A 12,186-nucleotide genomic window follows, 5' to 3' on the forward strand; every position below is an offset into this window, starting at 1 on the left:
GAGGCAGTCTAGAATCCCTTAGTCTTAAGTGTGTTCCTTGAACTAGGAACTGAACCCACTGGCAGGACAGGAGCAGGCCTTGTCGCTTTCACTTCCTCTCCCTCGTTCCTGCCGTGACTTCGGTGTTCGGGACTCTTTATAAGTAGCGCATCACTTCTTAAAGGCAGCAGTTTCCAAGTCGTTGGTGAAACGGCAGGTTTTGGTCCTGCATTGGCACGGTCTTCGGACCTGACGGACGTGTGTGTGTAAGACCGCGCCCGTGGAGCGATGGGCTCCGGTCGTGTGCCGGCCCCGGGGCTGCGTCGTCTGGCTGTGACCGCGTCCCCGGCGCCCAGTGCAGCAGTGTTGGCGGCACCTTGTTCACGGGTTCGTGCTTTGACTTGTATCTGTCTTCTCGTGGTGGGATTGCCCAGGTTTTGACATTGTTTCCTCAGAATGGAGAAACTTTGCTCCTTCTTACCACCCACCACCCCTCACCCCGTCTTTGCCTTTACGGAGCATGATTTTTGTGCAGCCCCGTCCTGCCGTGTCTCCTGGGCATTCGTTCATAATAGCTGCTCCCGTTTAGTGTCTGTTACAAACAGGAAGTGAAGGTTCTGCAGGGGAAGGAACTTGCCCAACACCCCCCACCCCCAGGCCACCCCCCACTCCCCCACCAGGCATGCCTCTGTTGGCCGATGGCATCGGTTACCACATGCTCCCCACACACCATGTGCCTTTCCCACGGGCCTCTTTGCCGTCGGTTACAGAGCGTGTTTTCCATGGTGTCCTGGCCTTAACCCGCCACCACCAGTCTCTGTCTCTGCACGGGTCCCTTCTCCTGCCGCTTCCTTCCTTAGCACTAGTGTTCTCCTGTTCGGTAGTGATTGAGTTTCCGACGTGCGGTCAGGTTGGGTTAAGGGCCAAGCTCTGGAGACAACCCCTTCCCTTGCCGTGCTCTGCTTCAGCCACTTCGAAAATTCTTCTGAGCTTGCTGTGACGTTCGGCAGCTGAATGAAAGAGCGAGTGGAGAAGAGTATCACGGCAGATCAGCGGGTGTTGCAGTGCAGTAGCCGGCGATCTGAAATTGCTCTCGCCGCAGACCCCGCAGATCCCTAGAAACGCAAGGTGAAATAAAACCCTAAAAATCATAGGTGAGCACAAAAAGGAGAGACACAAAGCTGAGTGTCCCCAGAGTTTGCCCCCAGTGTAGTTCGCACAGAGAAACCACGTAGGAAATACCTTTAGTGATAGTTAGAGAAACAGTTGTGAACACGAGAAAAGGAACAAGGTAGACGTTTAAAGAGCCCAGTAGAAAGCGACACAGTTGGTGATGGAGGCGGCCTCCCGCTGGGGGTTCTTGGAAACCACCTCTGCTTGAGGGCCTGGGCCCAGCAGGCGGGGTGGGGGGGGGGGGCTCGAGGGGCCAGCCCCCTGAGGGGGACGGTCCGACGGGTGCTTGGAAGCCCGAGTGAAGGCCTGCTCTTGTCCTGCAGGTGCTTGTCCGGGGCAGGGGGCGGGGTGGGCTTGACAGTCTTGGGCCGAGGAATGTGACTTGTAGTCTGGGTCTGCCAAGAATCAGGGCCCCGCGAGGTTATACCTTAAGGTTCTGGGAGGAGACATAACTGTTTCTTGTAAATAACATGTGCAATGCATCATTACCTGAGAAAATGAAGAAAAAAAAGCATCGTGGGGCGCCTGGGGTGGCTCAGTCGGTTGAGCATCCGACTTCGGTTCGGGTCATGATCTCACGGTTTGTGAGTTCGAGCCCTGCATTGGTCTCACTGCTGTTGGCCTGTCAGCACAGAGCCTGCTTCGGATTCTCTGTCCCCCTCTCTTTGCCCCTCCCCCACGTGTGTGCTCCCAAAGATAAATGTTAAAAAAAAAAAACAAAAAACATTGAGAAAACTCAGGGTATGAGCTCTTGGATTCAGTTTCCTTTTCACAAAGAACAAGCGCCCTGAGGCCGATTCACAAGACTCCTGCAGACGTGGGAGTCACCAAGACACTTGAACTCTACCTTCAGAGAGAGAGGAGTCGCGATCTTCAGAGGGGGGTTTCGGTTGAGTCCAGCAGAGGACCTAAAGTAACTAGATGAGAGTTCGAGAACCGAGGCTTGCAATAGCTGAAGCAGGGGCTTAATTGGGGGGGGTGGGGGTGGTCTCGGACTGGACACAGGTGATGATGCCAAGCGAATTGGAAGTCGGCTTCAGATCCTGTCTCCTCTTTGCCTGCCCCTCCCCCCCCCCCCCCCCCCCCCCCGCTCTCAAAAATAAAGATTAAAGAAACAAAAATTTCAGACAAAACCAGAAAAATACGTCAAAATTTACCAGCAACCCAAACAGGGGACAAAATTCCCATGTTTAGTACGGGAAGTGGGACTTGCGTGGAGCAGCGAAGGCCAGTGAAGGAGATGACAACAGGGGCGTCGCCACCACCACGTCCTGTCCACACGTGAAATCCCATCCCGCGGCGACCAGGGCCTACAAGTTTTCCTGTTGTCAAGGAACAAGGCACACAGTGGAATGCAGACAGAAAACGGGTTAATTTTTTAAATGTAAGGGAGAATAAATAGTAAGGTATTTTCAGACCTTAATATAATTATAATATAATTAATAATTGCAAATGGCTAAACACTTCTTAAAAGATCGTGGCAGTGGTTAAAGGAACAGACCTGACTGCTGTCACAAGGGATGCAGCTGACACGCTGGATGGCACTCGACAAGGAGGTAGGTTGTGGGTTTCCCACCGTAGGTTGTGACGGGAGTGATGTCTCCTCGTGCCTCGGGCCTTGCTGGGCTCGGCTGGGGTCACTTGAGCCAGAGAGGAGATCACCCCATGGAAATTCAGGGGTCGGCCACCTCGGCAATGTGTTTGGGGGTGCGGTGGTGCGGGCCGTGTTGGAATGTCACGGTCAAGGTGAAGGCCAACTCACACCTTACTTGCACCTTGCACTGCCCACCGAGGCGCCTGGTGCAGGAGGCGCTGGCCGCGGGCCTGTGTGTTTGGAGCCCTGGACCGCCTCTGAAGGTGCTGTGCTCACGCGGTTAGGGACCAACCCAGAAACACGGGTGCCCCTCTTGTTCTCGTGGAGGGTTCCAGAAGGCTTGCTTATGTGGAGTATATGTACTGCTATCTACCATCTTGGAAATTAAGTTGAGAACTTCAAAAATTACTCATGAGAAAACATTGTTACCATATTTCTAATTAATTATTCTCCAAAAGAAACGTGAGAACAATAGCATTGTTTTACAGTTTTGCAAATAACAACCCGTTCTCAGACGTCCTGCATTCGGTCTGTGTGCCTTGTTCTGCTTGAGCTCCATGAAGAAAATCCAATCTCACACAGCAAAGGGAGTGTTTTAATAGTTGTTTCAGAGAATTGTGCATATTTTCTGAGACGATACCAAGCTCGACAGGTGGTTGTTTTTGTTTGTAATCGGCCATTTGCATTTCTTTTCTATTTTATTACTGAAGCATAGCTAACATGCAGTGTCCTGTTCAGGCGTCGGGCACAGCAGTCTGGCGGGGCCCAGCGGTGCTTTCCTCCCCTTACGCTTACCGTGTAACTGGAAGTTTGTGCCTCTTACTCCCCTCCGCCTGCTTCGTCTGTCTCCAGCACACCCCCCATCTCTGGCGACCAACCCGTTCCTCCTCTGTATTTAAGAATCTGTTCGCTCACTTCTTTTGTTCTTTAGATTCCTATACGTGAAATTACAGTATTTGTCTCTCTGTCTGATTTCACTTGGCCTGATTCCCTCCAGGTCCATCCATGTCACAAATGACGAGATTTCATTCTTTTCGATGGTATATATATACACATACGGAGTAGATTATTACTCAACCATCGAAAAGAATGAAATATATATATATATATATATATATATATATATATATATATATGTATATAGCACATGTTCTTGGTCCATTCATCTGTCCACGGACACTGTCTCTCTCCATACCTTGGCTGTTGTTAATAATGCTGCAATAAACACAAGGGTGCGTATATCTTTTCTAATTAGTGTCTTCATTTTATTTGGGTAAATACACAGTAGTGGGATTACTGGATGATAGGATGTTTCTATTTTTAATTATTTTTTGAAGTTTATTTGTTTTGAGGGAGAGCGCGCGAGTGAAGGAGGGTCAGAGAGAAAGGGAGAGAAAGAATCCCAAGCAGCCTGCACGCTTTTAGTGCCCGAGCCCGATGCGGGACTTGAACCCACCAACTGAGATCATAACCTGAGCTGAGACCAAGAGTCAGATGCTCAACCGGCAGAGCCACCTAGGCACCGCTCCTTTTTCACTTTTCGAGGACCCTCCACCCTGTTCTCCAGGGTAGCTGGCCAGCCTGCGTTCCCACCAACAGCGCATGAACGTTCCCCTTTCTCCACAGCCTCGCCAACGCTTACTTCTTGTGGTGTTGATTTTAGCCGTTCTGACAGGTGTGAGGTGGTATCTCGTGGTTCTGATTTGCGCTTCCCTGATGACGAGCGAGGTCGAGCGTCCTTTCACGTGTCTGTTGGCATCTGGATGTCTTTGGAGAAATGTGTATTCGGGTCTTCTGCCCGGTTTTTAAACGTATCGCGTTTTTGGTGTTGAGTGAGTTCTGAATAGATTCTGGATATTAACCTCTGGTAAGTCATTGGTAAATACCTTCTACTTGTAGGTTGCCTTTTCGTTTTATTGATGGCTCCCCTCCCTGTGCAAAAGCCGTTTACTTTGATGCAGTCCCAGTAATTTATTTTTGCTTTTCTGAGGAGACGTACTTACAAATATGTCGCTAAGGCCGACGTCCAAGAGACGACCGCCAGTGTTCTCTTAGGATTTTTATGGTTTCAGGACTCCCGTGTAGGTCTTCAGTCCGTCTTGAATCTATTTTTGTGTAAGAAAGTGATCTTGTTTTGCTTGTTTTTTGCATGTGGCTGTCCAGTTTTCCCAGCACCATTTCTTGAAGAGACTGTCTGTTCCCCACTGGATGTTCCTTCCTGCTGTGTCATAGAGTAATTGACTATGAATGTGGGTTTGTTTCTGGGCCGGCGCCCTGTTCGGTTCTGCTGATGTACGTGTCTTTTTGTGCCGGAACCATACTGTCTGGATCGCTACAGCTTGGTCCACCTTGGAGTCCGGGCTGGTGACACCTCTCGTCTCGTTCTTTCTTGGGACTGCTTTGGCTATTTTGAGGTCTTTTGTGGTTCCGTACACACTTTATGATTATTTATTCTAGGTCTGTGAAAAGAAGCAGTGGTACTTTTCTAAAGGTTAATTTCAAAGTGGAATGTGAAACTATATAAGATTTTTTTTTTTACTTTTACTACATTAAAACCCTTTAGTCTTTGTTTCTTGTTTTTGATTTTATTTTTTACTTTTTTTTTAATGTTTATTTATTTTTGACAGAGAGAGACAGAGCATGAGCAGGGGAGGGGCAGAGAGAGAGGGAGACACAGAATCCGAAGCAGGCTCCAGGCTCCAAGCTATCAGCATAGAGCCCAACGCGGGGCTCGAACTCACGGACCACAAGATCGTGACCTGAGCCGAAGTCGGATGCTCAACCGACTGAGCCACCCAGGCGCCCCTCTTGTTTTTGATTTTAAATCCTTTCGTCTTTGAACGGATACTGCGCTCCTGCATAGTTTTTTTATCAGTGGGCACCGGTCGTTTGGAAAGCATTGTTTCGCTGAGTTTACGCAAGTTTTCCCGATGTTAAGCAGCTCTTTCCACAACGTGGAGGTGAGTTATGTAGATGCTCCTCTGAATAGGCCCGGAGCGAAGGTGTTTGCGTCTGTGGAGGTGGCAGGGGGCTCCCCTGACAGATGAGGCTCCCCCGTGCCGTCCCGGCCACGTGGAGACGGAGCGTGGTGCCCCGGCCACTGTCCCAGCGAAGGTCCTCGCGGCCCTCGAGCCTTCCCAGCCGAGCTGTCCCTTGCACCCGCTCCTGCCCGAATTGCAGGTTGTGAGCGGAGGACAGGTTCACAAAAGACTCCCGCCACTCCGTGCCGGCGTGGTGTGCGAGGACGGGTGCCCTGGGCACCTGGCTACTTGCTGCCGCGGGTCGGTGCGCCTGCCCCCTGCTGAGACTGCATTCCCGGGTGTCGTCTGGCCACCTGGTGACCGGCCTGGGCCCCTCCCGTCATCGAGGGGACACCAGTCTGTCCGTGCTGGATACCGAGACCTGGGCTGGCCTTCCCTGCCGCCCTTTTGCCAGCGTGTGGCCGGTGGACTCAGAGACCTGGGTCTCCTGTCCCCGCGTTAAGCACCGCGTGCTCGCAGCCTGCCCGGGCCTGGGTCTCCGCCGTGGGAGCCAAGGGGCCTCTCACACCACGTGCCCGGTGTCTGCACCCCCCATTCCCGCAGCCCTGGGTCCTGCCGATCCGGGGAACTTTATCCAGAGCGTGTGACGCGTGAGCGCCCGCGCTGTGGGAGGCTGGAGCTGGGCAGGTGCGTGGCTCCCCTTGGTGCCGTCTCTGAGCAGGCGTGGGACTGTTCATGCCTCGAGGCTGACCCACGGCAGTGACCTTTCTGTCCGGATCTGAACCGTGGGCTCGGCGAAAGGGGGGCCCAGTGACAGCAAAGAAGCCCTCAGGCCTGTCAACAGGGAGTCGGTGTAGGCCGGGCTCCTGGGCCCAGGCTGAGAAATGAGCTCGCTTACTGGGTGTTGGTTGATTTCAGAACGTCTGTGGCAGGCCGCTGCGTGCCAGGCGTTAGGCAGGCGTTGTGGACACAAATGCAGGTGTGGCCCCTTCGACGGAAACCGGAGGCAGGTGGCAGAGACAGGCTGCCCGGAGGACATCCCCACCCTAGTCTAAAGCACAGCGGTGTCTGAGTTAGCACGCACAGCACAGGCTCCGGAGCAGGAGGGAGCGCAGGCATCTGGGGTCCCAGAACCCGGCGGGCGCGGAGAGGACCGAGGGGCCCGGCTGGGAGGGGAGTGCGGGACCTTGTGTTCTGTTCATTCCAGGAGCTGGGGAGGACCGGGCGACTTAGGTGAGCGGAGGCAGGGAGGGCGCATGATCGGACTCGTACCCTGAGCAGTTTCCTCTGCCTGCAGGGTGAGCAGTGGGCCTGGAGGAGGGGTGGTGGTTGAAGGGGCGTATGGGGAGGGGCGTGGGGGGTCCAGCAGTGGCACGTGTCAGCTTGGGGAAGAGGGAGGGGAGGGGTGTGTGCCGGTCCGGAGGTGTGGGTGTGGGGACAGGGGCATCGGTGCGGGGTAACAGGGGTCCAGACCCTTGTCAGCCGAGGTCGTGGCGCCCTCTGCTGGAAGGGGCCTCAGAGGCCCAGGGGGACTGGCCGGCGGGGCTCCATGAGGTCCGCTGTGGCTCCCGTGTGGCTCCCCTGGCCGACCGCGGTCTCAGGAAGGGGTGTAGGGGCACGCCCTGGGCCACGAGGCCTGGAGAGCTGGGCTCGGCCCTTCCCCGGCCGCGGCTTCACCCCTGTGACCCTCAGTCTCCCCCTCGGAGGAGCGTCACACAGGAACGGTCGTCACGGGCTGTCGACATGTGTAATGTGATGAGACAACAGCTCTGGAAGGTTCTGTCCTCCTCTCCCGCCGAGCCAGCCGGGAGCAGGCGGGCAGTTGCACTTAGCCAGAAGGAGGTGTCTGCCCCTCTGCACCCCCCCCACCTCCCCCCGTGTGCGGCAGGAGGCGTCCCCCAGACGCCTGCGTGTTCCCGGCGCCCACTCGGACCGGCAGGGCCTTCGGGGGCAGGTCCTGCGTCCTGTGACCCATGTGGGAGTCCAGGGGCTCCGCGCGCAGGGGGCGGGCGGGTAGCGGGCGGCAGCCACGGAGAGAGCGAGCCCGCAAGTCTGTCAGCTCCTCTTCCTCGCGCCCGCTCCAGGTACTGCCAGTGGTGGCGCAGGTCCTTCCAGAACTTTCCGGCGGGCGCTGCCGCCGGAGTCCCACTGGGGCCGGGCAGGGGAGAGCCCGGAGCCGGAGCACAGCCAGCGCGTGGGCGCGAGCACGGACGGGTGCTGTGGCGCAGGCGCGCCCAGTTGTGTGCAGGGCAGGGACCCGCGCCCCCGGGTCCCGGCGCCTCCGGGACGGTGGGGGTGGGGCGGCTGCGGAAACGAAACCAGAGTCAAGCGGCCCTTGTGCGTGTGGCTCTGTGGCCCGTCTGCATCGTGACCCCGAGGATGCTGGCAGAGTGAGAAAAACAGGAACCCAGGCACCTGGATGGCTCGGTCGGCGGAGCGTGCGGCTCTCGACCTCGGGTTGTGAGGTGACAAAAAAGAAAAGCTTAAGAAGGAAAAGGGAATTGAAAATGAGAAAGAAGATGTGAGACATGGGGCGGATGGTTTCAGGAGAGCGGATCAGCTTTGCAAGGCAGCCCTGAGCGGGCGGGCGTGGGCGCCGGGGGACAAGCCTCCGAGGGTGCGAGGGAAGGAGGGAAGCCCCTGGGGGAGGCTGGCCCGTGTCGCCAGCGTGGGGCCTGCTGTCCCAGTGGTCGCTCCCGCCTCTACTCCCACGAGGGAGGGGCGTTTTCCCGAGACCAGCCTCCGGGCCATCCAAGAATTCCAGAGGTCCGTCCTCCCTCCGAGGCCGGACTGCCGGGCCCCAAAGTCAGCGTGTGCGCTGACGGGTTGTGGCGACCACAGTTCCCCGCGGAGCACGGGGCCGGGCCCACTCTGGGGACACCTGCCTGCACAGGGCCACGCCTTTACCCCAACTTGCCTGAATGGCTCCTTCTCGGCCACCATGTATGTGTTCAGCCCTCATCAGTCTTTCCTGGTGTGGGGACTGTCCCGGGAGCCCTTAGACTTTGAACTTGGGTCAGCTGCCAGCACCTCTTCCCTTCCGCTGGGGGGGTCCCCTGCTTTCCCCTGTGAGCCTGCCTCAGGGCCACCCGGGCCACCTCAATGGCCAACCCTGCCTCCGTCCTCTGGCCCACCGTCACCTGGCGAGGCCCTCCGAGGCCCACACACGGCAAGGCTCGTCTACCCGCGGCCCCGGCGCAGAAAGCGTGGGAGGCTGCCCCAGGGCCTTTCCCCGACTGTCCGCCGTCTGTCTGTTCTTTGTCCCCAGACCCGCCGTAAGTTCTCCACTTCTTCAAAACACGCCAGGGACTGGGCAAAATAGGCACCCGCTAACGTTCCCCCCCAGCCACGCCCCGGTGGCAGCCAGGGACCCAGCAGGGGAAGGACACGCGGGTCCAGAACCGCAGACAAGGGGAGGAGCCGGGTCGGTGGTGCCCGCGACCGACTGACCGTCCGGCCCTGAGGGCACGTTCCATCGCTCCGGATTCCTCCCCAAGGTTGGGAGATTCCCGAGGATGGTCTGCGGAGGGGGGGGAGGGGGGGCACCGAGAGCTGGCGTGACAGCCGCGCTGTGTCACCTCCTGACTCTGTCATTTGGGGTGTGTTGCTCAACCAGGCGGCTCCTGAGTTTCCTCCTCTGAAAATGGGGTCATAACCGCGTCCAGCTCACGGGGTGCCTTTCGTTGGGAGGGGCAGTCTGGCCGGTGACAGTGGCAGCAGAGCGTGCCGGGGCGTCGAGCTAAGCTGCCCGTCCCCGGAAGGGAGCCCCCCACCCTTGGCGCGGCCCTCAGGGCCCCGCGGGGGCTATAGGGGCAGGGTCACTCATCCTCCCACCGGACGTGCGGGGCCAGGGGCCCCACCAGGACTCGCCCGCGGTAGTGGACTCCCCCCCTGCCGGTCCCCCTCGGTGGCCGTTCCCCAGGGGCCCCTGGCCCTCTGGCCCTGAGCTGCTCCATCAGTCCCTGCGACAGACAGACGCAGCCTCCAGCCGAAACTCGTGGGGGCACTTACACTCTGCTGCCCCAGTAGGCCTTGGGAGCTCGGCCTCATCTGCCGCCCTCGTGGGGCGGCTGTGAGCGTCGGGCCACGAGTGTGACGCGGCTCCGTCCGGCGCGGCACACAGCTGTAGGCGTCCCTTCCCGCCCGAGGCGTCAGGTAAACAGAGGCCGGGCTGGAATTCGGGGCACTCGCAAAGCATGGGGACTCAGACGGGGTCTCTCCGATCACACGCTCGGCAAGCCAGGCCCGCCCGCCCGTTCTCCGGGGAATGCCGCAACTTCAGCACTAAACATCCCCCGGTCTCGGGAGGAGCCCGAGTGCCGGGCGGGGCAGGGCAAGCCCGGCCCGAGTTCTTCGGTGGCAGGCGGGAAGCTGCTCGTACTTCTGTGTGCACGCACGTTTGTGACACTTCACGGAACAGGAGCCTGTCCTTTCCTGCCCACGCACACCGCATCTGAGCAGGGGAGAGGCTTGACGTTTTCAGGTTTGGGGGCTGCCGAAGGGCTTCGTGCCTGTCCCCCCAGAAGGGTGGCTTGCGTGCGTGGACGCTGCTCTCCGGAGGCGGCTGGACCCAGAGGAGGGGCACCCCCCACCCCCCACTCTGGAGGAGGGGTGTCCTCGCCCAGGAGCCCGAGCGCTCGTGCAGGTGGCGCCTGGCCTGAAGGGGACGTTCCTGGGCTGGCGGGTGCGGCCCTTCCCACGGCGCCCGGCGGGCAGAGTGGGCGCATCAGCCTGGTTCCTTTCCCGCGACCACCCGCCGGGACCACGGGCCCCCAGCCTCAGCTTCCTCTGCGGACGTCGCGGCGACCCCCGCGCCTTCCAACACGCCTCTCCCTTAACTGTCCTTTAGCGAGGCCCACTCGTCCCTCAGAGCTCAGCTCCGACAGCCTCCGCCTGCGGGGCCTCGTCTCCTGGGCACAGAGCCCGGTGGCGTCCCGCACGAACCCGCAAGGGGCTCGCCCTGGACTTTTTTTTTTTTTTTTTTAGGTACAATTCACATACCGTAAAATTCCCACTTTCAAAGTGTGCCACGCAGGGGCGCCTGGCGGGCTCGGTGGGTTAAGCGTCCGACTCTTGATTTCAGCTCAGGTCGTGATCTCACGGTTTGTGAGTTTGAGCCCCGCATCGGGCTCTGCACGGACAGTGTGGAGCCTGCGTGGGATTCTCTCTCCCTCTCTCTGCCCCTCCCCTGCCTGTGCTCTGTCTCAAAAATAAACGTTTAAAAAAAAGCTTATTAAAAAAGATTACGTTCTGGGTGAAGATTTAGGTTAAATTGTTTTTCCAACTGGGTGTCCAGTCTAGCACCTTTTATCGAGTGGCAAAGACTAACGTGTCCATATGCTACTCACAGACCGGATTCTCCTTCTGGAGACTCTGGGTGGTAGATCTGTTTGTTCTTGGCTGGTGCACCTTCCACTGTTGACATGCATTCCCTTCACTCATTCATAAAATCTTAGCACATCTCGGCCTTGTTTCCCTTCAGGTAAACAGAAAACTGTCAAGCAGTTTTATTGAGAGTTGAGTTGGAAACGTACCAAATCCGTGTTTTTATTCTGGGCAAGAGTTCGCTCATTTATGTTGATGGAGAAGGTGGTTACTGCTCAGTTTACCCAAGCCCTGCTTTTGCTTCTAATAATTTTGTCATTTTCTTGTATCTAGAACTTCTGTTACTTTTTTTTAATCTTTATTTTTGAGAGGGAGAGAGGGAGACACGGAATCCGAAGCGGGCTCCAGGCTCCGAGCCGTCGGCACGGAGCCGGACGCGGGGCTCGAACCCACAAACCCTGACCTCATGACCTGAGCCGACGCCGGATGCTTAACCCACTGAGCCACCCAGGTGCCCCCATACTGGTATCTTCTAAATAAGCCTCGTTGTCAACCCCCCCCCCCCCACTTCCCCCCAAATATCCTCAAGCCTTTAGCTCTCCAGGAGGCCCAAATGACACGAAAGGCTTCACGGTAAGGAAACCATAAACTGCAGGACAGAGAGCAGAGCTCCGGCTCCTCCCGTGGACCCGGCTCCCTGAGGCCAAGGGCCACAGCAGCAAGTCCGTGGCCGCCTTCTGAACGGAGACCAGGAGCTCTCAACGGGGAAGGGGTGGTGTGGGGCTGGCAGGAGCGTCAGGCAGGTTGAGGGGCAGGGCTGGGGGTGGGGGGGGGTGGGACAGTCCTGGGGGGAGGCCAGTGGCTGGGGAGGGAGGCCACTGAGAGGGACAGACAGGCTTCCGGGCCAACGCCGGGGATCCGAGTGCCGACTCTGCCAAGCCCGGCATGTTTTCGCACCTCCCCGCCGGGGACAACCTGTCTCAAAGCCAGCCTGTGACGGTGACACCAGTGCCCTCACCGTCCTCCCGGCCAGGCAGCCCCTCGGGGCCTCCCTCTGGGGGGACGTGTCCCTGGAGGACAGACCGGGGCCGCTCCGTGTGTGGCCCCAGCACACAGCACAAGCCCGCACGGGGA

The sequence above is a fragment of the Panthera tigris genome, chromosome B3, assembly GCF_018350195.1.
Source record: "Panthera tigris isolate Pti1 chromosome B3, P.tigris_Pti1_mat1.1, whole genome shotgun sequence".
NCBI lineage: Eukaryota > Metazoa > Chordata > Mammalia > Carnivora > Felidae > Panthera > Panthera tigris.